Source organism: Mugil cephalus, chromosome 6, assembly GCF_022458985.1.
Source record: "Mugil cephalus isolate CIBA_MC_2020 chromosome 6, CIBA_Mcephalus_1.1, whole genome shotgun sequence".
NCBI classification, from domain to species: Eukaryota; Metazoa; Chordata; class Actinopteri; order Mugiliformes; family Mugilidae; genus Mugil; species Mugil cephalus.
The window spans coordinates 15,361,600-15,386,643 of NC_061775.1; the positions used below are offsets into that span (position 1 = coordinate 15,361,600).

General features: G+C 40.9%; 1 long non-coding RNA gene across 1 annotated transcript in view; it reads left to right on the top strand.

Annotated features, from left to right (window-relative positions):
* The window catches only part of LOC125009603, a 33,564-nt gene extending 20,977 nt beyond the window's left edge, over positions 1–12,587 (top strand). Inside the window, exon 2 of the long non-coding RNA XR_007112962.1 lies at positions 11,543–12,587. This is a non-coding gene — a long non-coding RNA (uncharacterized LOC125009603). The remainder of the gene's footprint in view (positions 1–11,542) is intronic.
* Positions 12,588–25,044: the final 12,457 nt, after the last annotated feature.

Sequence of the window (25,044 nt, forward strand, 5' to 3'; positions counted from 1 at the left end):
AATTTTATAACAATGATAATGTATAGGTTTTTGGTCAAGAGTTTTAAGTGTTCCCTTGAAGAGAGACTTGATTGCTTGTGGAGTACTCTCTGAGGTCTGTGATCATGTTGTAAATAACATTGCATGCATACAGGTCTTCGCTGACTCCACAGTCAGGAAAGGTATGACATGTTTATATGTTTTATTGAATTTTAACTGGTACAATTTTGCATACTGCACTACTCGTCAGTTTTGTCGTTTTGTTTCCATGTTACCAGTGGGTTTCTATCTTAGCAGCATCACCAAGATGCACACAATAAACATAAGCAAACTTTTTATTGCAGGTGATCTTCTCAAGATGACTCACTAGAACTGGTCATGATAAACTAATAATATTGCTTTCCTTTACAGGAATAGTCCACAGTTCAAATATGACAAAATTGCAAGAGATCTTAAGTACACAAGGCAAATATTAACTTCTCAGATGAAGAGGGGAGGTTTTCCTCATGAGAGACGCCTGAAGCAGCTGAGAGTGACTCCATGCTGAGCACAGTGTGAACACTCTTATGGATGCATTTTAAAGCTTTACGGTGCCTGCGAGATGAAGGCAAACACATGGCAGGTTGACGTCTGTTTCTTCACGCTCGGCTTCATTTGAGAATCTAAAAGAAGTACTTTATCCCGTTGTGATGTGAACATCCTTCTTCTCCTTTTCGCGAACATTTTAACATTACATCCAGACTGTGGGCAGAGCAGAACGTCAGTTCTGTGAACTCTGCCACAGAAGGTTGTGGTTCAGTCAATTTAATTACACAAGACAATGGTGAATCCAGCAGCCATCTTCCCGCTGCCCGCTGCTGCTGCTCCTGTCAGCGGGAGCAGAGCCTAGCGCCTGCCTGGACCAAAGCCCTGACATTTACTAAATTCTGTGTGGGCGCAGCGGTCTGTGTGTGCGCGCAGTGAAGTCTATTCTCTAAGCTAATGAAGAAGGTTGACAGGCTTTTTAGCTTCTTGGACTCCAGAGAGGCAGGAGGCTGAACGCTATGACACTAATTGCAGGTATATAGTCACTGAGTGGACCAATCAGAGCTCATTATCTGCGCTGTGTGTATGTGTGTGTGTGCGTACGAGTGTGTGTGTGGGGGTTGTGAGCAAGTATTTTTTTCTATACCAGTTGAAACACGCCCCACAATGACATCCCATTGATGTGATAGCAGACTATACCTCATATTCTGATAAGAACTGATGAGTTAATTCTGGTTTAGCCAAGGGTCGTAATGCTACAGCGCAAAAACGCGCTCACAGCAACACCATTGCACTTTCACACATACACACATACCTTCATGACTTCTTGCAATTGTACAAGAAGGCACATACAGGCACATTGAGGTTGAGATTTGAACTGGTGATACTTGACACGGAGAAGATGTGTGAGCAGGCACTTTTAAGGAAAATACTGGATATCAGGGAGCTAAGCCTTCACGTGTTGGAAATGTTTTTGCTTGATTGAGGGAACAGATTTTGAATTTGAACTTTTGAAAGGTCTTCACTGCATTATTCTAAGCAGAAATGAGATGATGGTCAAACTCACAGGGATCTTTCATGTTTTTTTATGTCAGATTTGGCTGAATCTGGCTTAATTGTGTTAAACGCTAGAGCGCTATTATGCGGAGGAATGCAGTGAATGCATCCTGACTGAGCCCCGAAAGGCGCTTCCATATAGGCAGACCCAGCAGGAACGCAGCCTAACTGCAGATTCAAACTCTGAAAAACAGATCCTATGGAGAACTGACTCGGTGTGTTACAGCTGTCGTCCTCTGCTGTCAATGGAAAGAGTGTCAGGCGGTTTTCTATTCACACCAGGCTCTGCCTTTCTCCTCCTCCTCATCTCTTCCTGCCTCGCCTTGACTCTCTGTCAAACACAGCACCTGACAGCTAAAGGAAGAGAAATGTTCAGTTACTGCAAAAGTTCTTGATAAACCTGCTCCCTTTGAATGTTTGTCTGAATGTTTGGATACATGGACATTTATTAAGTAAGTCTAAAGTTGCTTAAATAGAATTTTTTAACCAAAATTATTTTTACCGTTATTCTGACGCCGATTTTTATTTGGGTTTAAGTGCGCCTCTGTTGTCTGGGAAATGTCCTCCAGCGCTGACACTTGCATCAGCATTGGCTGGCTGAAGACAAAAACTTAAAAATGAAAGTGTGGAGAAAAAAAAAAAAAGCAAAAAAAAACAACAAAAAAATTCTGTTTATATGTAATGGTTGATGAAAAGCGACCACCAAACTAAATCAAATGGAAACCAAAAGGTCGCCATCAAAATAGTGTTAGGAAAATGGCAACGGCAGATAATAGGTAGCATCATCAGAATTTCTCTCCAATCTTTTGTGCCAGTACCAGACTGTTTGGGAAAATAAATTCAGTACATCCTGCTAGCTAGAAATGGGGATGGGAGTTAAAATAAAACAAAGAGTTTCAGGAATGTAAAGGATCGTACCAAGAGTTCATGCGTATATCCTCCAAAAAAAGAGCAAAAAAAGAGTGATGTTCTTAAAGACACCTGGTACAGGTAATGTTGAGTTTTATTGTGATATTCATGGACGAATATGGGTACATTTTTGTTGAAAAACTGAGGAACAATTAATAATCTGGGGAGTTACATGGTGTATTTAATTTCAGTCTGACTCAGAGATGCTCTGATAATGAACATAAATCCACACAGTCTTTTATCAGCTGGACAGCGTGCCGGCTTTGTTTTGTAAATGTGACCAGATACTGCAGCCGAGCTGATGAGCGTGATAACACGGTAGATACGGTAGATATCAAAGTGAATAAAAGCCACAAACAAAAGAAGAGCAACGCAAATAATAATAATAATAATAAAATTTCACACTGATGGAGACTTATTTTAGGCATAACCACCCATCATCTTCATACTTTAGATTATTGAACCATAAAAGCCTGCAGTTTCCTCCTTTAAATGAGAAAAGAATAAATGTCAGCGGAAATAATTGCAAAGTATATGACTTGACTCGTCTGCATGTAATTTAGAATGACCTTTGAAAATGATGTTTTCGTGTTGAAATAGTCCTTGGTTTTAATGGTCATTTCTTCCCATCCCCGTAAATGTTTATAGAGGAGACGGCTGAGATTTTATTTGGCTTGTTTTAGTTGACATTTTCTGATGTTACATTTCCCACAGTTACTGCTATTTCCTTTAAATCTTTTTAAAAGTTAAACATACACAAACATGCGGATGTTCCCCTCCTGGCATATTATGGTGTTTGGAGACCATGTGTTAGTGTGTGGGATCTAATTTTTGGGGGGGTCAGTTCTGAACTGGTTTGATTTGCTAAAATTAATAGACAAGGAAATCGTTGGTACTTTTAGTTTGAGAAGATCGACAATCCAGTGATTTTCTTTTCATGCTAAAGCAGAAAAAGTGTTGCAGCCATACCCGACCTCCCTGTGCTGTAATCTGCAGAAGGTTCATTTTAGTCCCATCTGCAATCGTGTTGTGTAACCAACCCTCAGCGACTAAATTGGAAAAACAGACAAAAGCTTTAACAAATGAGAAACATTCAAGATACAGGGAGTGTATGCATGAGGGGGGGAAAAGAGGAGACAAAGAATAAATGTGCTGGAACTCTTTGGCAGCTTTAAGCACATCTCTCTGCCAAAGATGTCACTGATCCCAACTGCTATGCTGCCCACATTTAAATTATTCTTTGGGCTTTTGTAGGTTATAGAGTGGAAAGGTAAGTCTATTTTCCATTAAATGTAATGGTCTTGGTTGATATTTAAAACTATTTAAAACGTTTTTTAACCAATTTTTCACATCTACTTATTAAAAGGAGCAAAAAGGAGAATTGAGATTATGTTTATTTGTAAGTTTATGAGTCTTCTTGGGTCTTCTCTATCAAGTCTGAGCGAAACCCAAACAGAAGGATTAATTAATTAATCGCCTCAGCCTTAGTGACCCACGCCTTCTGTAGCACACTACATTCGGTATTTTTCTGTCTTAGCCGTGAATTATTCAGCCCAGGTATTCAGGTATAAATAGTGGAGCAGTTTCCCAGTGAGCAGACGGTGGGGTTAAACTGGTTCTCGCTGTGATTACCTGAAGGTGAGTTGCAGTTTCAACTCAGAAAACATAGATGAGACCGAGGCATCACGCGGCTCCCTCCAAGAGCTGTCAACAGGGCTTTGTTGAATGTTTCATGCTCTTCGCTGGCTGCCCCTGTTTTGAAAACAGAATGGGTGATGCCTTGGTACAACATAGCACTTTGAACCCTGATCATGGGCTGAACCCTTCAGGCCCTCTCTTTAGATCTACTTCAAACACAATTTTCGTGAAAATCTTAATTCTGAACGATCAGCTTCATTGGGGACGACATGACTTTGTTTCAAGACTCGGAATGAATTCTACGAGGGGTTGCGCGGACGAGCCGGTTTGTCGGCTTCCCCGCTGTGCCATGAAGCGTTAAGCATCGTGGCTGTCGGCTAGTCACCGATCATGTGACAAAAACAACATTCCAAGTGAGGAGCCCAGTGCCTCGTTGCAGCAAACTGGCTGCAGTTCATCAAGCGTGTGGACGTATTTCGGTAAAGATAAAGCCCATTCTGTCATGACACGCAAAATATCATTCCCGTCAGTCCTGAAATACAACAAATGTACCGTTGCAATACACCTGAAAAGGCATGTGCTAATGTTAACAATTGAACGGGAGCATACCTATGTTCCCCGTGTCCCTAACCCTGTCCCTAACCCTAAGCCTTTTTTAAAAAAAGGGTCCTATGTTCCCCGATCACATACAAAGCGGGGAACATAGGACCCGGGGAACGTAGGACTCGGGGAACATAGGGATGATCCCCAAGGGAACAGTACAAATCCTCTCGACAGCAGTCAATTAACAACTTTACCAAAGGCCCAGCGGTAACAGAGAGAAGGAGGCTGTAATCATTCATGTGCTCAGTTCTGTGCTGCTTGAGTGTGTGTGGAAAAGTGTGAAACTAAATGGAAACAAGCTCAAAAAATGACTTGATATCAGTATTGGGAGGTTGTGCCGCTCTAGATGGAGGTTTTTCTCGCAAGTTGTTTTATAAATATGTTTAATTACTATACTGGCTCAAGGCTAAATGTATGGATATGTGTGAGATATAAGATAAGAGAACATTTTAACCCTTAAGACCAAGAATCTGCTTTAAAGAGCTTTAAAGGAGACAGAGCACCAGCCACCTGATCTCAAATATTCGTACACACATCGACTGATCACCTGCATGTGCACGTACTGTTCGTCTGCTATTGAAAAAACAAAGAGCCAGACAAATGTATTTGTGCCAGTTGTCAGTTGGGTGCAAGGAGCTGTTCCTCTCTCTCTTAGTTGTGCGGTAGTTGTGTAGCTCTTGTGTGGTAGCTGTGTAGCAGTTGTGTGGTAGTTGTGCATAGGATGTGTAGTAGTTGTGCGGTAGCTGTGTGGTAGTTGTGCGGAAGTTGTGCGGTAGCTGTGTAGTAGTTGTGCGGTAGCTGTGTAGTAGTTGTGCGGTAGTTGTGCATAGGTTGTGTGGTAGCTGTGTGGTAGCTGTGTGGTAGTTCTGTGGTAGTTCTGTGGTAGTTGTGTGGTAGTTGTGCAGTAGTTGTGCGGTAGTTGTTTAGCTCTTGTGTGGTAACTGCGTGGTAGTTGTGTGGTAGTTGTGTAGCTCTTTTGTGGTAGTTGTGTGGTAGTTGTGCGGTAGTTGTGTGGTAATTGTGTAGCTCTTGTGTGGTAGTTGTGCAGTAGTTGTGTAGTAGTTGTGCGGTAGTTGTGTAGCTCTTGTGTGGTAGCTGTGTGGTGGTTGTGTGGTAGTTATGCGGTAGTTGTGTAGTAGTTGTGTCTGGAGAGCTGAGCTTAATAACAGAGAGCAAATCCTTCAGACTGTGAGACGGAAATGAAATTCAAGTACAGTAGGTAATGGTGAAAGTGACTGTCGTCATTCTCATCCTTTCTAGACAGACTGTTGACATGGAAATTGAAGGTAGGCGCCGAAAATACCTATAAAGACTGTCTCGTTTTAATGATAGAACTGCGAAATGCATGATGCAATTGTGTAAGCTGAGCATTAAGATCCAAAATTAGGCTCATTAATGGGGGAAAAACTGACAGAGCTATATAAGTAGTGGAGTAATTCTTCCTTTGAACAATCCGCTTAGATAAGTAGACAGGCGGGTGGGCGAGAGTGGGAACAGAGAGATGTGAAGTGCCGGGGAAACTTATGAGAGAATTTTGCAACACAAATTTTAAATCTAATCCTGAAGGTTGTTTTTTTTTCATTATTTGTGCATGTACTCACAATCTCTTCATCACAGTTTTTCATATTTTATTGCGTCTCTTATTTGCCCTGTTTTTCTCATCAAAATGAAGCAAACTGAACATTTTGGTCGACAAAAACACTCGATTACACATAATGAAAAAGTGGCGGTGTGGGTTTCGATTTTCACCAACTTTACAAATGAAAAAACGGAGAGTTCTCATTTACAGCAGGGTCTTTTAATACAGTTCTCTGTGGATGTCTCTTAAGTTGTTTCCAGTCTGCTGGGTCTCCACGGGTTTTATAGAACTGGCTTTAGGCTGGACAAAGAGTCTCTGTGAACGGTAGGATTTGATGGGCCTGATGGAGAGATTAAGTAGGGACCCCATACCTACTGAGTCCAAACTTCAGATAAAGATAATTATCTGAGTGTTTTCGGGTCTTCTCTTGTTTTCGCTTACACAGCTTATCAGCAGGTGGTTATTTGCCATTGGACTGGTCGAAGGGGGTTTGTGAGCCGGAGGGTGTCACCCCTGTGTTAGTGGACTTTTTTGTCCATTTTTGGCCTCATTAATTGGCTGACAGGAGCGAGTTAGCTTCTCTTTTGCTAATATTGCAGCGTGTGTCTGGGATTTCACCTATAGGGACTGAACGGGCTCTCGGCCAATTACGGGGAACCTGAACAGAGTCGGTAATATGCAGTCGTGTGATTGGCTCAGCAGCAATACGGGCATGTCCTACTGTGTCCAGGAAGCTTAAATTGACAGGTCTAGTGTGGCGCTCTGTGTGAAACGGTGTGCTGTTGAGACAGCTCCTCAGTCATGTTTTTTTTGGTTCATTATGTTAGAGAGTCTTTGTCATTCTCCAAGCAGGCTTTCAGAGTGTTCCCTCTATGATAAAGGCCCGATTTATTAAGTTCTTTAGTCATCCATTGCAGCCGGTTCTGTCCTGTCTACAGAAAACTTCTTGGTTTGGATGGAAGCCCTCTGACTCTCTCCCCATTCCAGTCTCCTATTATAAAACAGTTGGAACAGCTTTCGAAATGGGTTTGATTGATCCCATGACAACATTTTACCGCATAGTGTTTATTTGAGCGCCAGGACCTATCCTCAGGCTTCTGCATCAAAGACAGGATGATTCCTGTATTATTTTTCCTCCATCCTACCATGTTTAATTATTTACAACTAAGAACTTATTTCTGAATTTCAGGACTTTTTGGCAGACGGATATTTGACAACTTTTCATGAAGTGTCCACGTGTCTTTTCTTCTTAAATTCCAGTGGTCAGTGTAGCACACATGGCAGAAAGTTTTAGGGCCATTTCTGTCGGAAAATGTGGGGTGGTTGAATGAACGGATGGTTGCGTGGCGTTCTCAGCGGTGTAGCTGTGAGCAGTCAGGCTCTGAATGAAGCAGCACTGTAGCTTTCCACTTTACAGGCTCAGAAGACTCTGGCTCTGTTCACAGCTTTAACACTTATCTCTCCTGACCAGGTGTGTGTCTGCACGATTGTGTGCACGTGAGCAAGCATGGATTTATCTGACTTGTTATTCCCGTCGTTCAAACAGATGTTTGGGTGTGCGCATGTGCAAATCTGTATGTGGGCTGAATGTGCGTGTGGTTTGTGCATAAATTCTATATACGCCAGTGAAGGAGACACTATATATACATAGGTACGCTGGTGAAAACACATCCACCCTGCACTAAATCCTCTTCATGAATACTCATTTGATGCTGAAACAGCACCAGAAAGGTACAGATTCAACAAATGTAAATGAATAATATAGTTTGTGGTTCTATCAAACTGGATTGAGTTAAACACCAAAGGATACGACACAATGCAATTCATTAGTGCTACAAACCACAACCTGCAAGACAGAGATATGCCCAGACCCCTGAATCTCCCTTCCTGGGCTCCTCCATCCAAACATCAGAGGACCACCACTGGTCTCTACATCTTCCTTCATCCCATCCACCCGACTGCTTCATTGCATCCCCTCCACTTCCCTCATCCTCTCTCATCCCTTCCCCCTTCATCCCATCCCCTCGACTCCTCTCATCCCATCCCTTACTGTTCCCTCTCCCTAACCTGGTCAAAATAAACTTCTTTGTACCTACCGTCGTGTGGTCTTGTTAGCGAAAGACGTTTCATGGAGCGTTTCATGGAGCTTTTGTCCAATATATTATCTGTTCCTAGTACTGCACTCCTCTGGCCCTAATACTCCAAATACCACTGGGACCACTATGGACTTCCTAGTTGTTCCTTCCTGGTCCTTCTTCCACTTCTTCTTCTTGATGTTTCAAGTCGTTTAGCATAACTACTGCCCTGTTCTGTTCCTTGTCCACCTCCACCACCACCACTGTGTATGGTTGATTAGCCAGCAGCTGCCTATCAATCTGGAAGTCCCACCGGATGCCTGCTGTGCTCTTCTTAACCACGTTTGTTGATGCGTCCCATCAGGACTTTAAAGCAATCCCTATACAGCAGTTCAGCTACTTGGTAACGCCTTGCAGTGTATGTGTTTCCTGGCTGGATCCTGCTACTATTTACTGGGCCGCCTCAGGGGCCTCTTAGGGGGCCCCATATAAACGATTTCACACATCGGGGGATTTTCACACATGTTATGAGAGTAGACAAAGGGAACACAATCAAACAAACGCCATTGTCTGGCGCAGAAATAACAGCAACTAAATGTCTCCAATAGCTTCTGATAAAACGTCCAAAATGCGGCCTCGAGGAATTTTTCACAGCACAGAACAATTTCAGTTCTGAGACGTTCATCACATGAGCGGCTTGCTTCAGGTTCACATCTGACACCTCTGTCCAGAAGAGTGCAGTTCTTGGAACAGCTAAGACACTGCCCAGGACCTGAGCTTGAAAGAGGAAGAAACTGAAGATGTGGGGTGACAGGATAATATATATATATATATATATATATATATATATATATATTCTGTATTTTTGAAGTCAGCGTCTGCGCTTGTGTGTACACCTGTGTACTTATGTGTGCTGTTATCTTCAGAAACAAACTGTCAAGAGTGGGGTTGTCTTGTCTTTTTTCTCTCTCATTCAAAAACGCTGCCTTCTTTCTCTTTAAGAAAACTCTTGCAACAGCTTTTGCAATTATCATCATTTTTTTTCCACAGTTCAGTGCTGTATTGTGTCAGGAAAGTCAATGTATAGGAGTGCTACTTCACACTGATCCCCGAGAAACTCTAAAACAACTTAGTTCAACTTAGCTCCACTGCTCATAGAAAACTCCACACACTGATGGTTCCATGCATTCTTCTCTTCTCTTTGTTACCAACACACTCGTTATGGAAAGAAAAATATGTAGTAGGGACCTATACGCTTTCAAAAATAACCACTAATAAGTCACAGATGATCTGTTGTACACAGTGTATGAAGCTCATGATTCTAAAATCAAAGTCCAGATTGTTCCTCCATGATTTCAGCACCACACAGTCCACTCCTGAAGCACACTGAGTGCAGTCACGTTTTGACATGAAAATATTAGCACACAAATAAGATTAAGCAGTACTTAAGTAACAAGAGAAACTCTAACCTAACATTTTAAACAGTTTTAAATGCTCCCTTCTTATATATTTGACTTTTTTTGAATGCATTATTCTTTGAAGATTTCTATTTCTGGGATGGAACGATGTCTGGGTCAGGCAGGCTGTAATTTTTTTTTTTTTTTTTTTTTGGTTGTCAATCTCAATATGATCCATCTCATGCAATATATATTTTTGAGACCGTGATAGACAATCTCCCTCATCCTTGAAGTATTTTTTAGCTCAGTTTTGTCTTCTATAGGTTGAATCGCTTAAATCAAGTCTGACAGCTCCGTGCACAACTTTTGGAGTAAAAGAACAAACAGAGCGTGACCGACCACAGCCAAACAGCTGTGTAGCAAGAGCAGAAAATCAGTTTTCTTCTAGGTTTTTCTCCAGCTCCCTGGCAAACAAAGTGCAACTAAATAGTGAAGGAACAAACTGGAGGTCTTGAGCTAAGGCGTATGGAGGCATCATCGTATGTGTGTATCGTCTTGTCTTGTCTTAATTATGTGGCTCTGCTTAGAAATCAGATTGTCATCAGGCACATCATTGTGGAAAAGTCACGCTTTTTTTTTTTTTTTACCTGACAGGTAATGTATCTCTGATCAATTCCAAATAAATCTCAGCTATCAGAAATGTTCTTGGATGACTGCTATTACAATAGGGCCCACGGACCAGAGAGAGCTCACAAAGTATCAACGGCATCTTACTGTTGAAAAGTAAAGGGCTCCAGCTGTGTTTCCAAGACACTACATAGAACACAACTTAACAGTGACAGTATCAAGGGGGGAATGGGACGTCCTCCTCCCCAAAACTGATGTGAAGACAAAAAGAAAACTGGTCAGGGAGAATGTCAAGAGGCCAGCAACATTAAAGGAGCTGTTTCTCCTCCTGACAAGTACCAGAATCTGTCGGGTGTGCTGTGGGGCAAGGTGGCAAGATGCAAGCCTTTTCTGTTAAAATAAGAAAAAACACACATTTGTGGAATGTGTCACCATGTCATCACTGCACACTGTAGACCTCACAAGGTCCAATTCCAACACAGTGGACCCAGTACAATCCACAAGGCCCTGGGGAGCCTTAAAAGTAATCAGAAACGTCTAAAAATCAATTCTAAAACAACATACAGGCAATCAGTACAGACCTGCTAAAATCAGAGTGATGTGAGCCCTTTTGACTGGTTCTGGCAGCTGAATTTGAACCACATTTGAACCATGTTCAGACAGGTAAAAGGGTTGTTACAATAACCCAGACGCGATGAAATTAAAGCATGTAAAAATGTGTCTTTAAAAGATAAAATGAGATTGATTTTGAACATGTTCCTCATGAGGTAAAAACAAGTTTGGACTAGTAAACCGAGGATTTAAAATTAGTTTTAGTTAGTTTTTACAGAAGAAATTATTATTATTAACTTCATGTGTAAAAGCTTAGATGTCAGTGGAGTGAGCTCCTAAAAGCAGCATGATTACGGCAAGAATCCTCCACACTGTAGAATGCACATTTGTAGAAACTTGTACTTGCATACAGGCTATTATATATAGTGCTGTTAACACTGTATGTGGTTGCGCTGGTGTGTGTGCGTGTGTGTGTGCAGATTTCGTGGTGCAGTGAATGTGTCACTGCATGTGCATGCACAGGGTTCTTTTCATGAGACATGTTTTATTGAAGGGCATCAAAACTCAAAAGTCTCCCTCTTTCTCTTTCTCTCTCTCCCAAGCCCTCTACATCACCATGGCAACCAGACCAATCAGCTTCACTGAATATGCCAGATAAGGCCGACTTGAAAGACTAAGAAAATCCCTCCTCGCCGCCTCCCTCCGACTCTCATCCATCTCTTGGCCTCGCATCCTCCTTCCTCCCTTCATGCAATTTAATTTTTCTTTTTTTTTTGTCTCATCCTTCCCTGCTTCACTCTCCCCCCCTCCAAGCTCATTCTCTCTCATCCTATTTCCCTCCTTTTCGTTGTCTGGGTTACTTCCATCCCCCTGCGTTTTTTTCCCCCCCTTCCCTTTCAATTGCACTTAACATCTTTCCTTCTTCCCATCTTCCTTCCTTCCGCCCCTCCCAGAACCCCCACCTCTTTCATTCCTTCACTGGATTAAAAAGACACACCCAGTCATCGTGCAAAAACATCTCTCTCAATGGCAAAAGCCCATGGTGAGATATGGGGACTGGCATGCTGCTGACATTCACCATCTGTCCCCGAGACGTAGGGACCAGCAGAGAGAGAAAGAGGGGGGAGAAGGAGAGAAAGGAATAAAGGAGAGCGGTGCATGCCTACGAGTCCGCCAATACGGGCTTGATGATTTTTAACTCTCAATTTGCATTCAGGCTTCAGAGACAAGTATGTGAAGGAAAGCATTAAATTTGGTGCTGGAAAAGGAGTTGAATATGTAAAAAATACAACTTGCATGGTGGTAAATATTAATTTTTTTATTTTTATTTTTTTTGAAGCTTCCTCACCTCAGACATTTCCTAAAGGTTAAATCCTTAAAGGACAAAGCAACCTCATATGCACAACAAGCACAGTAGATCCTGTGCGCATAAATCACCAATGGCAACTGTTTCCCACTACAGGGAGGTTAAAGTTTGTTTGTTCGTTCATTTTCTGTAACCGTTTGTCCTCTAGAGGAGCGAGGATGCTGGAGCCTACCCACCTGTCACCGGAACGAGAGGCGGGGTACACCCTGGACAGGTTACAAGTCTACTGCAGGGCCGACGCAGAAAGACGGACAACCATTCACTTACACTCACACCTACCGTCAGCTTCGCCAGTGAACCTGACCAGCATGTCTTTGGACATGGAGGAAGCCAGAGTAGCCAGAGAGAACTCAGACAGACACAGGGAGAACATGGAACCCACACAGAAAGATCCCGGTCGGTCTGAATTCGAACAACCCAGAACCTTCTTGCTGTGAGGCCTCAGTGCTAACCAACCACGCCACTGTGCCGCCCCGGAGGTGATAGTGTTAATTTCTAAATGTCTTTTCCTTCATGCCGAGGGCCCATTGGTTTCAGTTCATTCGCTGTGAAATTCAACTGCCAGAGACTTTAAACTTGCCGGAGCCTAGCGTGCTGAAACATAATTGAGGAGTTCATAATGAAACACATCTGCACTGGTTTCCACCGAATGTATTTAGTTTTAATTGTCTTAAAATGGCTGAACGGTCAAAATGGCATGCCGCAATAAAGTGTGACAGTAATTTGACTATTTTATTTTTTTTTTGCCAATCTAAATTAGTTTTTATAGTTCCTGGCAATGTAAGACAACCTCTCTCCAAGTTCGAACTGCACACTGGCGTAATTTATGATTACAGAATTAATGTAATTTTATGTAATTGTAATTCCACTTTTTTTAACTGAATTGTGGATCCAATGAGCCTCGTCTAACATGTTAAGATATTTACTTTCATTCATTTGCTAGATATGTTTGTCCAAAGCTTTACGCATGAGTCGCAGTTGTACAAATTGAAGTGCTAAACAGTGCTGCAGCACTTAGTTCAATATTTCGCCTGAAAGTAAGTTGCTAGTGCATGAATGAACAGCAACACATTGCAGTTTTTTGCATTTACTGTGGCAAAGCTTAATCATTAAAAGTAAAGAAGACATGGAATAGAGGAAAAGCAGCCTCAAAACCTCCCTCAGCAGATCGGCTGAATGCTGGCGGTTTGTTGTTCTCTTTCATTCTTTTAGAAACTTCATGTTCCAGTGTGTGACCACACCACGCCAGCAGTGTTTTTTCAAATCATGCTGATATGCTGCAGTTTGATCAAACATCACATTGACTCAGATAGGGTGTGCAAGACGCCTGCATCACTGCACTTCCTGCTATCTTTTTATTCAGTCTCTTATCTGCTCATCCAGCCTTTTAAATCACACAAATTTCGGCCGTGTTTATGCACTGAACTTATTAACTGTATCTATAATGATCAAAGCCACCCATTTCAATTCAGCTTTTTCAGTTTCCCTGAGATTATATTAAGATCCAGTTGGTTGTGGTTAATACAATAAATTAATAAATAAATGAAAACAGTGCTGCAGTTTTTTATGTTTTTGAGGTTGGAGCGGAGGCATTTTCCTCATTTGGACTGTTGCTGTAAAAGGGAAACAAAAGGCTTTTTTTGTACCACATTTGTACAATCATTTGTATGATACAAATAATCTAATGTGGTACAAAAAAATCTGGGTATACAATACAAATTGTATCACATTCAAGAGTTTGACCAGCAAACCCTGTGGCAGTCCGCTCCTGCCTCTCAAGCAGTGGTCCTTGTTCCTGCTCTTGCTCCTTTGGGTTGATTTTAATATTGTGACAAATCACCTGGATTGTTTTAATTTATTCCATATTATTGACCCAACTCTCGCCGTCTTTATTCTTGAGTAGCGCGACATAAAATGAAACGTAATGAACTGAATCAGATGATTATGGGGAGTCAATTCAAGCATGGGGTCTTGCTACTTGACTTATGCATCAGAGACCAATTGTTCAATTCTGTGTGTCAGTGTCTAGTTAGTCTGCTGTTCAACGACCCATTGAACATTTTGCACTAGCTGTCATATCATCAGCTGGAAGAAGCCAGGACTGAGTTGGAGTCATCATAGGATCAATAGATGCTTCAAGAGCACTTCAGGCATTGTGTTGCCCAGTTTACCCTGCTGGGAAGGCAACTACATAAAATATTTTTGTTTTTATGCCAAAAAGAAACTGAAATGTTCATCACTCATCCTGTTTTTATGGTTTGCACAGGTTCATGTTCACCACAGTGCAAGTACCACAGCTTTCTGTTTTTGGTTTCACACAGGTGCATGCCTATTATAATTCTTTCTATTCTAAAGCCTACACTTGATCACTACCGCACCTGATGTTACATTAGGCTTCAAGCCATTTATCATTAAAGAGTCTTCTTCAGAAAAGAGGGTCACATCAATAGTTGAACATCAGGTCGTTTTCGTCGTGTGGAATGATGGACCTGCTCTTTACCCTCGCTAGGGGGCTGTATGGGAAATGGGAGTTTGCTCAACCAGTCCACATGTGTTTTGTGGACCCCAGAGGCATCCTGTGGGGGGATGCTCTGGGAGTATGGGATGGATGGCTCCTAAGGGCCATTCAGTCCCTGAACCAAAGGTCCGCGTAGCTGGCTGTAAGTTGGACTCATTCCCGGTGAGGGTTGGACTCCCCCAGGGCTGTCCTTTGTCGCCAGTCCTGTCCATAACTTTTATGGACAGAATTTCTAGGCGGAGTCGGGTCGTGGAGAGTGTCGAGTTTGGTGATGATGTGGTCCTCCTAGCTACATGGAGGTGGAGGTGCTGATCTCCAGCTCTTTCTGGGGTGGTTTGCAGCCGAATATGAAGCAGTTTGGATGAAGATCAGCACATCCATGTCTGAGGCCATGGTCCTCAGTTGGAAAAGGGTCGATTGCCCCTGGATCAGGGAGGAGATCCTGCCTCAAGTGGAGGAATCTCGGGATCTTGTTCACGAGTGAGAGTAGAATGGAGTGGGAGATTGTTAGACAGATTGGAGCATCAGCAGTAGATGTAGCACTTCTTCTATCCATGCTTAGTTCCTTGTAAGTTCTAAATCTACCATTCAAACCCACAGAAGGCCTTCCTTAGTAAGCAATAAAATGTTTTTGAAAATGTAAAAAAGGTAATGGCAGTCTCTGGTGTTTGAAGGCTGTGGAGAAATGTCTTTATACAATCAAATGTATTTTACAAATGACCAGAAAATAGTGCTGTCCCACAATAAGACATATTCTATAGCTTCTAGAATTAATTTGTGTGTCACAACAAACAAAGGCACAAATAAAATACTAAATCCCAACCACTATCAAATAGAATTGTACTACCATTCATGTAAAATTGTATTGTTGTATTGACTTGTTTTTATCTGATTTTTCTGTGTACCTGTTTTTGGAAGGGGCTTCATGTAAATAGAGTTCATCATTTTCAATATACTATTGCTATATAAGTTCACATTAAATGATAAATGATCAAGTGGTAGAAGATGTTTTTCTGCTTATGAATAGCTGATGTTGGTGATAAACACAAAATAATAATAATAATAATTGATCCCTGAGAGGTAATTATGTTCCTGCTGTTTGACCCGTCAAGTAGACCATGCCTGGGGAGCAAACTGGGGGACAGGTGGTTGCTAAAAGCACCACAGCCATGGACAGGCCGGGAGGCAAACCTGGGACACTTAACAACAGAAATCACGGTAATTTGTACACTGGTATATAGATTTCTGCCATTTTTGCATTATGTACCCTGATGTTTTTTGTTACTTTGTTGTGGCTAGCTTTCTAATATCTGTACATCTTTTAAAGAAAAAGACTGAAGAAAAGTGGAGAAACACAACAAATGCAGATGCCTAGAGAGGTGCATTGCATGATGCAGCTAAGCCAGTCAAGCTTTGCGACATGTATAAAAATGATTCCAGGGACTTTTGATTCAGATTTTATATCAACATAGCATAACAACAAAAAGTTCAACAAAAATTGAGTAGATGGCAGTTGAGCAGTCAAACAGACCTCTAATAATAAGTCTGCTGAAATGACATTTGACTTTAGAGCTATGGGAAAGACATCAGTAAAAAGAAAATTATGATCGATGGCACACATTGATAACTGTGATGGTTATGAATTATTGATATGTAGCAAAAAACAAGTGACTACAAATGAGTGTCAGTACAGTTCACTCACAATTATATAGTTAGAGGGAGGCAGTGAATTAAGATGTTCCGTAAAAGATGAATGTCCATTTGAGAGTTCAGTGATGCAAATAAAATGGAAGCAAAGGTTTACAGACATGGCCGGATGAGTGTCCCGTCACCACACAGATGACTGCATCTGTGGGATATGGTAGAGTGGTCAGAATTGTAACATGTTTGACTTTTACCCTTTTACCCTAGACTCTCAAAGATTTCCTCCTATAAAAACAATTTGTTTGGAAATAAAATATGAAATTGGACACAGTTCAGTTCATACCAAGAATATTATTAGATAATATGAAGATACTCTTAAACCTGATCAAAGTAAAAAAATAGGGTTATAGGAACACATCTCTGGGCTTTTAAAACCCTCATTCTCCCACTCTCCCATTCCTGTCTTTCAGTTTTGACCTTCTTTCCATTCTCCTCTCAAATTACACAACTAATGGTTATCATATCTTGGCTGTGCTGGTTTCTGCCATGCGGATCTGACTTTTAAAGACTATTTTTAAAAATCTTTTTTTTAGACCAACATGGGCAAATTGTATATGGTTCATTATGTTCCTCTGACATCTAGAATGACTTGACTTGTGGATTTTTTGCAATGTTTTATTACTTCAAGTTATTCTTGACATTTTTCGCACTTTGTTTCTGTTGCTTTTTTTTATCCATTTTCTAGGTATTTTATGTGATTACCCGGTTATCTAGTTGTTTCCATAGAACACGAACAAGAGTAACTCACATTTTCCATTTCTTCCACATATATCTGACAGCTACAACTGGTTGCTGTATAGCAGCTTTGTGTAAGGCCAGTGCAATATAATGTTGAAGTCTTCAGGGGGAAGGGTCAGATCAAATCAATGCAAAGACATTTTGAGTGACGACCTTTATTCTGGGATGAAATGTTTCCATCAAGGGGATCTGTCTCTTTTGATATGACTGGGCTCCCCTCTACAAGACATGATCGAAAGCATTGATGAGTAAAAAAACAATGTGAATCATAACCCACAGCTTTCACAGTCAATAGACCTCAACCTAATTGAGTACCCTTTGGGGTTTTTGACTTGTAAGATAGTGATCCCCTGCAGTCCCATATCAAACAGAATGTTACAATTCATGTGGTCCACTTGATAAATGAGTCAGATCAGAAAGCAACAAACATTCATGTGATGTTCCAGAGGACAGTAATTGAATGGATTTTTACCTATTTTCACTGGAAACATTGCCTTGAAGTTTGCATTGTTCAAATACTGACTTCACACAAAATATGTCTCAGTATGGCACACACTTACATGAGCTGTTAAAAGTACATTCTTGCTGCCACTTAACACTCTTGCTTCATCGGATTGCTGTCTGGACATTGGTTGCTTGGATTGACAGTTCTTCTGTTGCCATGGAAATTTATTACTATTTGTTTATTCTGGAAGCTACATAGCTCGTAGGAATAAAAAAAAACTATATGAAACATGCTGTAATGATATGTGACTTTAAAATTCAGTGCAGAGTCAGAGGAAGACAAAGAGTGTGGAAGATTGTGCTAGTAGAAAATATGGCACTCTTGGATCTAAAAGAATGTTTCTGAAATATCTGAATCTAATTAACTTCCATGTGACACCACCGTTGGGACTTTGTAGAGTAAGTCACCTGTTCCTCTCTTTCCATCTTCATGGTCCTCACACTCCACTATTTGTATCGGTGGAGTGATCTAGCCTCTACCTCTTCTGGCACTGAGTGCTAATTACTGACATTTCTCCTGAGGGGTGCTGCTGCGTCGTTGCTGTTTCAGTACCTTTCATTCCATCAGAGGGAACACTTGCAAAGGTCACACTTCACATAACGCTCTGTCTAGTGAATCAATGAGCCAACCTTTGTGTGTGTGAATGTTAAATTAGTGTGGGTGAGAAGATGAGACCTGCATGCATTCTAGTGTGAGTGTAAGTTTGAGGTTTATTTTTATTGGGTGGGTCTCAGATGAACTTATCTGCAACACCCTACATTTGGCTTACAAAGTCTGACCCTTAGCGAACCCCGTTGGTGTTGCTGTAAATTAGCACCGGGTCATCAAGAGTGTTGAAATACTCAACAAACTAAAAATGAAGCCAATTCTACCGTGACATGTCAATCTGGAAATACAACAAAAGTACTACTGCAACACACACTCATCTGAAAAGGTGAACAGAGAAGGTGGCTGCAAATCAACAACTTCATGGTTAATTTCAATGTCTACTGCTCACAGAAAAGGCTAGCCTTTGTTAACACTCTGAAGTACTATTAAATACTATTACTACAATGCTAATTTATATAGGCTAACATATCTATAGTAGCACACACAATTGATAAGTGCATGTGCTTGTGTTAGGTTCTGTTGGTTCTGTCAGTCGACATTGACACTTTTTTGGCCTCGATGTCAGTGAATGCACCTTGAGAGAGACGGAAGTGAGTTTGCCAATGGAGTTTGCCGAGAGGGAGCCACGTGTATTAGAATTGTCAAGGAGTATTGGATTCAGTGTGTTTACGGTTCGCTTGGACTATAATCCAAGTTTGTTTTTGTTTTGTTTTTTATTATTTTTATTTTTTATTGTATATCTGCGGTCATCAACCTCGACGGCCACGGGTGTTACTTAAAAAATTTAACATCAATCCACAGGACCAGATTGGCCGACCCGTAGCAATAACACAATGTATGGAGGATCTAAGAGACAGAGAAACCAAGCGTGGATACTCAAGAAAAAATGAGGGCATATAAATCCTTGATGTCCTCAACTAAGTCCTGAATAGTCACGAGTAAGACTGTGAACCGGACCAACCGACTACATCTTGACAGCTAACTGCATTAGCATGGCTGGGTAAGTAAAACTCGTCTGGGATTTAATAATGAAGGTTATTCTGCGGACAAGTGGTGATTAGGCTAATTAAAGCGCAAAAAGTTGTTGGCTTTGTTGCGAAATGGGGTAAATTGCCAGTAGATTGCTATACTGAAGTATCAGCATGGCACATTATTTCTAACATTAGATAACTTAAAAGTGGGAGAGGTAACGAATGCTATTTTGTGAACCATACACACAACAAGTACATTTTTTCATTCACTGCTCTACTTTGGGATAAGCTGGGCATTACTACAAGGAGTAACCAAACATACTAACTAAAAGAAGTATTTATTCTTTATTGTCACTGCACACAAGCATTTTTGATGGTCGCCTCGGTCCAATGCTTTAGTTTTATCGTGTTCAACCGTGTAATCTTTAATATAAAGTCTGTGGTTTAGCTTGTATACAATAAAATTTCAGTTTTATTAACCATACTCCTAGCACCCTACAAAACAGCAGGATTATATTTTAATATAATGGCGCCATCCTGTTCTGCTCCATGGATTTTATTTTTTATTTCATTTTTTTATTCTGCTCTGTTTTGTTTTTTTTTTATTATTATTATTTTACTTTTATCTTATTTGTATATTCTGCTCTGTGAGTTTTATTTTTATTTTATTGTTATATTCTGCTCTCTGGGTTTTAGTTTTAGTTGTATTCTTATGTTCTGCTTTATCTTTTGTTTGAAAATGCTTGAACATCTTTTTTGAAATATGGCATAAAGGCAGTCATTGTAATAACATGTTTGGGAAAGGATAACTTTTTGAGCGGAAACCTATGGAAGTTTTTCTGTGCCATCAGAGTTTGACTATGAATTACTACATAAATGCAGTTTACATGAAAAAATTCAATTCATCGCAAAAAGTTCAACCTCATACAATTCAACCTCATACAATTCAACAACAAAAAAATCAGCCTTATAAATTCAACATCACATTTCAAATTCAACATAAAAAAAACAAAAAGAAATTCAACCTCAAAGATACAACCTCAAGAAATTCAAATTCTGAAAAAGCAAGACTTAACTTCCGTGTGATCAGGGAGAAGCAATCGATCATCATCTCTATTCATCCAACGTCTAACCAATTAGGCTACGCTCCATTGGTCACGACGTGACACCGGCACATAGCATAGATACTACCTTACTTACTGTATAAGTGAATAGAGGCAGAGGTCTTTCAACGATAGACGATTAAAAGTTCAGTGTAGATACTGTTCAAGAAGTTCTGTTAATGTTCAACTGACCGAGTAATATCTATTACACAATTTCACAAACACAAATAGCAAATAGTACTCACCGAAGCCCCATCAGTCGTGTTGCTGGCCATGACTGATCTGTCCTATGTGCCGGTGTCGCGTCATGACCAATGGAGCGTAACCGGATTGACTAGACGTTGAATGAGATGGGATCGATTGATTCTCCCTGGTCACCCGGAAGGAAGTCCGGCTTTTTCAGAGATTGAATTCTCGAGGTTCAACTTTAGAGGTTGAATTTTTTGAGGTTGACATTTTTGAGGTTGATTTTTTTTATGTTGTATTTTACGAGGTTGAATTTTTTGTGATGTTGAATTTATAAGGCAGATTTTTTTTTTATGTTGAATTTTTTGTGATGTTGAATGTCATGAGGTTGAACTTTTTGTGATGTTGATTTTTTTTTTTAATGTAAACTACATTTATGTAGCAATTCATATTCAAACTCTGATGACAGAAAAACGTCCATAGAAACCACATTTCCCTCTCGGTGGATTATTCTTCCTTTCTCTTTGTGTGACGCTTATTCTGTTTCTAAGTCTTGCAGCGAACTGCAGAGCACACCTGGTTGTAATTGCACAAGGGAAATTAATTGGGTAATTACACTGAAAGACATGCAAGGACAACGAGTAATTAACAACTGTGAAAATGCCACATTTGGTTGAGATGTGCTTCTGGTGTTCAGGAGTGTATGGGGAGGAACTGACAAGGTCCCCAAGGGTTTCATGGGAACTCTCAGGATCCCCTGATCCCCTAGGAATGTTGGTAGGAGTCTGATGCTTGTTACCGAGCAAGAGATGGCAGTTACTGTAAGAAACGTCTCTTCTTGTTGCTGTTTGCCTCTGTAGCCATTGCTGCAACTCTGTCTCAGTGGGAATAGAAAAGTAAATGAGAGGGAGATGACTGTTCTCATTTCTCAGGACTTGTGGTGGTAGGAGTTCTTCAAATCCCTGAGGAAACGAAACACAGATGCCAGGCTTTTTCTTTCCCCTGGATCCCACGGATCTGAAAGTAAAGTTTTTGTCTCAGCACTCCGGGTTATGTTTGTCTGCACATCTGCAGAGGACGCACGTACACACCCGCGCCCCCACACACACAAACAATGAGGCTGAAGTTGAACAGTTCAGCTGTATTTGTCATTAACAATTGTTAGCATTACCAACACAACCTAACAATATCAACACAACAGCGATTCATAAAAGTGTATACTAACAATATGTTGGTGACAGTGAGATATAGCCACAGGCATGAGCCCAACCCAGTTTACGCAATATTGTGTAATGCGAGTTGAGGTCCATCTTGTTGCTGCCTCAATTTGTGTCTCTCCCCTGTATGTAAATACGCAAATACAGCGATTTTGACTTTGAATATGATCGAATCATGAAGAAATTGCATTTATAGCTCAGACCTATGGACAATTTGTGTTATTTATTTTAGAAATAAAATAAATGATATTATACATATATTAGGACATATATTAGAAGCAGCTACACTGACATTATGACCACCTTCCTAATATTGTGTAGGTCTTCCTTATGCCTGCAAAACAGTTATGATTCCTCAGAGAATGGACATGGGTCTTCTGAGGGTGGTGTTAGTCAGGGTCTTTAGGTTCTATGGATTGAGGGGAAGGGCCTCTGTGGATCATCCCACTTGATCAGTTTGGCATCTAGTGAATCTGGAGGACAGGTCAACACCTTATGCTGTTTTTTATGCTTTTTGAGTCGTTCCTAAACCATTTTTGTGTGTGCCTGTGTCAAGCTGCAACCTGCTGGGGATGGCTGCTGCTATAAAGGGCAATAGAATAAAATTAACTGTACTGTCATTTGCACAGGTACATGAAAGTACAGGTACGCTGTAATGCTTGTGCGCAGTTTCCTGAGTCAGCCATTTTATTAAAAGGAAAGTGTCATTGCTATGGGGTGAGGCCTGTCCAGGGGTCTGGTCGAGGTGGGTGGCACATGTCCACGCAAATGCCAGGTCCAAAAGTTCCCCAGGTGAACACTGAATTTTCACAGGATGGTCAATGTTACATTACTTCTCCTGTCAGTGGTCGTAATGTTATGCCTGATCGGTGTATAATCGTTGTTCTAACATTAACAGTGATGGAAAAGTATGACTAACCCGTGGTGATGAAATAGCCGAGAATTATCAGCAACTCTCAGTTCACATACTTTAACAGCTTCATCCCCAGCTTGGTTGAGTTACTGCTCTCACTGACCCGCAGCAGACATTTGTTTTCATCCTTTCCTTTACCTCTGCACAGAACATGCACATGAAGGTACCTTCAATCTAAAGCGGACACTGTTCCTTTAAAAGTGGTGGAACATTACTGAAGTCTCAGGGGAGACTTTTCCGCCAGTCTGATTAATGATTAGCACTTCAGAGAGGTGAAGAGGTACGTATTTTTCCGGCAGAAATAGGTGCAGACATCTACTGTTCCGTGTAATGGCCCTGAGAAAGATACACTTGTTTTTTAGGTTGTTAAGGAAACATTGTGCCAGCTTCATGGAAATCTGAATGCTGAAGTTTGTCTTTGATCACTTGCCGGATGTGGTCAACTTTTAAGCCAGGTCTATCGTTTCAGTTGTCACTTGCGTTCTTGTTTCTGCTCCCTCCTGCTGCTACAGACCAACGCAATTTCACATTCTCGTTGGGGTAAGCGTCCACATTTATTTATCTCGAAATAACCTGTTTATTCTCCCAGATTGCTCGACTCGGAAGATGCTGGGAGAGCTTCACCGTGCGGGGGGCAACCTGCAGTCTCTTTTAACTGTGCGTTCCATTTGTTATTCAGTCTACGGTGAGAAGCTTCGTGTCTTCCTAATCAGACCCGCTTCCAATAATTATATTCTCTGTTATTACATATTGCCCCAACACAGGCACACACACACACACACACACACACACACACATCAAGACTTTGTTTTTTTATGTTTTATTTTTATTAGTGCTCCACTACAGTGTTTTCATCAAGGAAAAAAAAACTCAACAGTGGTGTATTGACTGCTGGTTTGTTCATTTAATATAGAGTAAAGTGTGGTTCAGTTGTGATGGATATGCAGCTTCTTTGATCAGGGTCTTCTTTGATCAAGGCCCTGGCTCCCACTAATGCGACTCTTGTGTTTAATGTAGTTTCCAAATGTGTTTTGTTATACTAATACAATTGAAGGTAGTAGCAGTAGTATTTGTCTCTCTTTTACTGAAGCAAAGACTTTTTGGATTTCACGCATGTACCATGTCCATTACATTACGTTTTTGTGGGCAAAACTTGCATTTACTCTGAGGCGGAGTGGCTTTTTTCCCTGATGGATTATGGCGGTGAACTTTATTTAGAGATTTACTGTATGTCAGCAACATAAACTAAAGTCATAAAAGTGCTAGAACTGCATTTTGATATAAAGCCCCTGACAAGGGCACAAGATAATATATACAACTGTGCGAGTAATGAACCAACTGATAAACACTGTTGGGCCAGTTGCTTTCCTAATGCGCCACAGGGACAACTTAAGAATTTGAAGCACTTAAGTATGCAGCATCCATACAGCACTTTAACCTCACCTTGGGTTGTCTTTGAGGAAACAATTCTGTGATTCATAACAATATTTCAGTTCAAATTCAGGCATGGAACTAAGTGGAACTATTTTGCGCGGTGTGCAGACACATGGACATTTGTATGTCTTAGTGTGAGTCTTGGTTAATAGTTTTACCAGCACACTTAAATGATGCCAGTGGTTTAAATTACCCAGCTTTTTTTTTTTTTTTTTAAAGCTCGGTAGGGTCAGCTTGATACTGGATACATGGACCACATGCCAAAGTGCAAATTGCACCCTGGTGCTTGGCAATGTTGTGCATACGTGTGTGTGTTTGTATGAACGAGTGGTTAGATGTGTCACTAGCTGCGTTTCCATTACAGCTTTTTGCAAAAATAAAAGTGACTGCAATTTCGGTGCTTTACATGTGTTTCCATTGAAATTTTTTTTGTGAGTCAGTTGTAATTCTCGTCAAATCTGATCTTGTGATATCCCATAATTTACTTAAATTCTCGTCACGCAAGACTTCACTTTGAGGAAGATGGACTTCAAATTAACTAGTAACATGACCCTGTGCATCTTCAGTTACGCTGGTGACAGGGAATTACGAAAAAAGGGTTTCCATTAGGACTGTATGATAAATCGTTAAAAAATCGCGACCTTGATTCACATGTGATCTCATTTCGAAACAATGATTCTTATTATTTCTCGACTATCACAAACAAATGCTCGCATTTCTTCACAGATTTTTTCAAGTGCCCCTAAAGGCAGCACTGCCGCTGACTCCTCCCTTGACCTATGGCAAAGCATCTTTACAACAAGTGATTCAGTCAATTGAGGAAGCCTGAGTGCAGTTGAG